Source organism: Sturnira hondurensis, unplaced genomic scaffold (assembly GCF_014824575.4).
Source record: "Sturnira hondurensis isolate 20B ecotype Veracruz unplaced genomic scaffold, ASM1482457v3 Scaffold0021354, whole genome shotgun sequence".
Taxonomy (NCBI): domain Eukaryota; kingdom Metazoa; phylum Chordata; class Mammalia; order Chiroptera; family Phyllostomidae; genus Sturnira; species Sturnira hondurensis.
This window is the reverse complement of record NW_028093985.1, coordinates 11,078,250-11,083,079: the sequence shown is the minus strand read 5'-3', so window position 1 is coordinate 11,083,079 and position 4,830 is coordinate 11,078,250. Positions and strand designations below refer to the sequence as shown.

Below are 4,830 nucleotides of genomic sequence, written 5' to 3'. Positions count from 1 at the left end.
GACACTGACTCAGACTAAGCCCTCAGATTTCTTTGAAATGTTATCTACTGTTTGATCCTTGCTGCCCTGTATTCCTGTGTATTACAACCCAATAAAGGCCCCTGGAAGAAAGGGCTTGAGGGCCTCCCCTTTGGGGGGATCAGCCACCTCTCCTCACCAAGCAGATCATGTCTTGGGAATGTTTACTTTCATCCGTGGCAGACAGGGGGACTTGTGGGAAAAGTCGCCCCCACAGGAATTATTTTCTGGAGGGTGGGCCCCTTGTAGTACAGGTTTCCCTTGCTCTGTGAGTACTCTAGGAACCCATCCGTATCAGTGTACCAGAGGACATTGCTGTGAGAGGCTGTGTTCAGCTTCAGTGAATTTTTTTGGAAGACTCATTGAAATGGTTGCCCATTTCATGATGGATGATTTACGAATGCACCTAACCACACCTCTCTGAGTTTTCAGGGTTTTTTTTTGTTTGTTTGTTTGTTTACCAAAAATGGCATGACCCCTATGTATGGCATCTTGTCCCAAGCAACAATTTTTTGTTTTTTTTTCAGGGTGAAAAAAGTCCTCAAATGGAAATGTTTTATCATGTGAAGAGGTGAAATGAAAAATAGCAGAAGCACTAAAAGGCATCAAAATCAATGAGTTCAAAAACAGTTTTAGTAGTGGAAAAGTCTTGATAGGTCTATTGCATCAAATGGGGAGTATTTTGAAGGTGACTGACATTTAAACATAGAAGAATAAATACACAATTTTTATAAATAAATTCCAGTTTTTAGGGTCTCCCCCTAGTACAATGACAGAAATTCGATGTAGGGCAGGGAAAGCCCTGATAAACAGCTGAGGAGAAACACCGGAGACATTCACAGATGCACAAGAAACTCGCAGGATTAAGCTGCTATTGGTTTCCTCCCAAACACCAGAGTTTCACTTTGCTCAGCTTGAGATCTCATTCCTTTTCAAACTGCCTGTGGTCCACCAGGTCTAGAATACCTTTCTGTTCAATGCATCCTTCTTTCTTTCCACTGTGCATGGCTAGTTCTTCATCAATGTCTTCTTTTTCCTTTTAGCTCCCCCACTTTAATCTGGCCTTCTCTAGGTGCTTGCCTTCTGCTCCTTTGCTCCAATTTTTTTTCTCTAAAAACTGCTGATGCTCCTTGATCTTTTTCATTCTAACCTGGCAGGGAGTGATGGCAGTGTCGAAGGGACATTCACCTGTTATTTTTTCCCCCTCATTTTGCTTGAAGAAAGATTTGGCCTCTTTAGATGCAGCATTCACTTCTTCAGTCATCCTGACTTCTCCACCAGCAAAATCAAACACCTTGGTGGTTTTAACTTTTTCTGTTTCTTTAGACTTATCTAACTCTCTGCTTTTACCAACAATTTATTTGAACTCACATTGTTTCTTCAGTCACCTCTCTTTTATTTAACTTGTGGATGTGGGAGCACTTTTGGTTTTGATCTCACACCATGAAAAAGCTGGCTCATAGTTCATCCTCCTTCTTTTTTCTTAAATCCTCTGACCCAGCGCGTTCTTCCTTCTCTGCAGCTCTGTCTACCTACTCGCTCCTAGTTCTCTGAGATTTCTTGCTGATACTCTCCCTTTTCTCTTCTTTTAATGAGAGGAACTGTGTTTTCTCTTCCTGGCAGGAATGCTCTGATGCTTTCTTTGTTTTTTCCCTTTGGCTGTTTGTGTCTGATCTTATTATTTCCTTCTTGTTGCTTCACTAATTCATTTACACCATCTTCATTATACCCTCCACCCAAAGCCACACAGCCCTTTGAGAAGGGGAGAGAAAAGAAGGAGAGAAAGTGCATGTTTAAAGGACTATTCTGTGTACCTTAGGAAATATCAGCTAAGGATTATTCTTGCCTCACTTGAATAGTAGTTTTTTAAAATATTTTATTTATTTATCTTTAGAGGGGAAGGGAAGGAGAGAGGAAGAGAAACATCAATGTATGGTTGCTTCTCGTGCATCCCCTGCTGGGAACTGGCCCCCGCTGGGAACTGGCCTTCAATCCAGGCATGTGCCCTGACTGGGAATCGAACCGCGATCATCTGGTTCACAGGCCTGCACTCAATCCACTGAGCTACACCAGCCAGGGCTGAATAGTAGTTTTAATGATGCTGCTGCTCTTGGAATGCTATAAGGATTATTGTAAGGTTATGGCCTTTATGTAAGCAAAAGGTACAGTTTGTAGTTGTGAGTGTCAAAAAGAAACATCTCACAAACTTCTGGATGGGATAATAATTAACACAAGACAAATTAACATGAACGAAATGTCCAAAATTTATCATGGATTTACATGGGGGGTTTGCCATTGGCACTTGAGTAAGCAATCCACACATAGATGAGAAAAAACAAACACGTGATAAACAAATTCTTGCTGGACCACCCAGAAACAAGTGGACACAGAGGAAAGTTCAACACCCGGCATTGCTAGATTTCTCCCCGTGTGCCTCATTTAGTTTATAGTTTGACACTAGGGTGTTGCTTCCACACTTTAAGCAGGTTTTTCTATCTAAATTCCTCTAGGACGAAAGGTTCTTTCTGAATCTTTTATTTCTTTAAAAATGCCCTGTATTACAGGACACTTTAAAAATATTTACTGAGTTTTAGGGAAAGAGGAAGGGAGGAGAGAGGAAAAAGGAGAGAGGAGGGAGGAGAGAGAGAGAGAGAGAGAGAACACGAGATGGGCATCAGTTTGTTGTTCCGCCAATTCACGCATCAGGCATTCATTGGTGGATTCCTGTATGTGCCCTAACAGGGGACAGAACCTGTAATTTTGCCATATTGGGATGACGCACCAACCAAGCGACCAGCATGGCCAAGGCTGAGTCTTCTGTTTCTGAATAACCAGCTTAAAATTAATATTTCAAAAAGCCTATTTTGGGTGGCAAAATGTTGTTACCCTCATGCCCCTTTCGTGATCTGTAGTCGTTCATGCTCATCCTGATACTTTCCCAAAGGCCAAGGTTCTCACTTGCTGATTTTCACACTCCGGGACCATTTGTCTTCTGCTGTCATTTGCTAGCTTCTGATGTCAATGTTAACATTGCAGCAGATAGGCATTGCCTCTAGAAAACACAAATCATTTCTCGTTAAAAGGATACACCATGTCTTTGCTAAAACTGCCTCTGCATCACTTGTCTATGAGAATTGCTGACAGGATTATTTTTCATTTGTACCTCTGGGAAAATAACTCTTCTATATCCTGTACATCCTTTGAAGTTAATAGTAAACATAAATAGACTGCCAAAAGAAATTGCATTCTAATCCTTTATAATGTATTTAATAGTGTACTCTGTTACAGGCCTGGTAGAAAGATTTTAAAGGGAAGTGAATGGTATAAAAACACACTGTGAAATGCTGAGTGAAAAATAGATTAAGCAGCTCTTTTGCTATGCTTTATATATATAAAGTAACATTTTTAGAGCCCCAAAACTGAGATTTCTTTAAAACTGGACTTTCTTCTGATTTATATCCTTTGATAAAAAGTCAGTAAGATACTCTCTATATTAGTTTATTAGCATACAGTATTTCTTCTTCTGACTATGCCTTCTATCTTTTTTAAATAAGAATGCTTTGGAAATCATAGCTTTTGTTTTTCATTCTTTTTTTAGTTCATTATAATAAGGATGAATTTAAAATAAGGAAAGGTATTTGGAGAGCATTGTTGCAAGATTTGATGTGTATATTTGTAGACTCATGAACAGGAATCAATAGAGAAGAAAAGTTTAAAATGATATTAAAGAAGAACAACTGATTTAAAAAGACATGTTAAGTTTTGGGGGAACTCAAATGTGAATATAATTAGAAAAGTCACTCATTAAGTAGGGACACTTCATAATGATGAACAGATAAGAAATAATAGGGGCAAGAGAGAATAGAAATTAGAGGAAACATAGATTATGTTTAAAGTAGCTAATAGTATTTTTCCTTAATTTGTCAATAAATTAGAAATAAAGAAATCAGTATGGTTGAGGTAATGTATGAGGTTAAAGTCATGAGCATGAGTTTACTAAATTTCATAAATCTGTATAATGATGACCATATGAATAAAGAGACAACTGAACAGGGTCAACTTACAAGTTACTGCATAAATTGTGAAATTTTGTTGGACATAGACACTAGGGCTATATACCTTATACCAAAGAGCATGCTAGTCTGTCAGTTGGACTGAAGGAATAAAATGCTGATGGTTATCCAGACAGAGAACTAATTAAATGGAAAAGAAACTTTAATGAGAAAGCGAAGCAATCATTAATTTTAATGATTTATATATTATAAATATCATTTGTGCTAATTTAAGTAAACAATATATTTCAAAGACGTTCTCAGAGGAGTTTATGAAATTTATCTGTCTTATCCTTTATCTAGAAGCAAATTAAATTATGGACTATGAAGATGTGTATTGTATTCATGGTCAAGAAATCAAATAGCTGGTTCTATTTTAGGGTTTTTTTTTTATTTTAACATCTAGTGTACTACTTTTACCTTCAATATTTCATATATTGCATTACTTATTGCTTCATCCATTATCATGTTCTCAAATTGTATGTATTTTAATAATGAAAATATTTGCATATGAAATAAATGTTTCATCTTTTCATGATAGGGAAGTAGACTAAGTGCTCTGAATGCTCTTCTCATATCAAAAGAACTGCATCCTGGAGAAAAATCAGCATGTGATGCATTCCAGACTCAAAGAGAGTAAGAAAAACATGCAAAACCTACCTGACAGACAGCCTTTTAAAAAGCAAGTGAAAAAGAAAGGAGAAAGCAGTCAGCAAAAGGCACACATTAGAGGCATCTAGTGATAAATGGTGACAATGGT

The 4,830-nt window shown here is 37.6% G+C and overlaps 1 pseudogene; it reads right to left on the bottom strand.

The window, feature by feature from the left end:
* Positions 1–889: 889 nt before the first annotated feature.
* Positions 890–4,538, bottom strand: LOC118977446 (craniofacial development protein 1-like; annotated as a pseudogene).
* Positions 4,539–4,830: the final 292 nt, after the last annotated feature.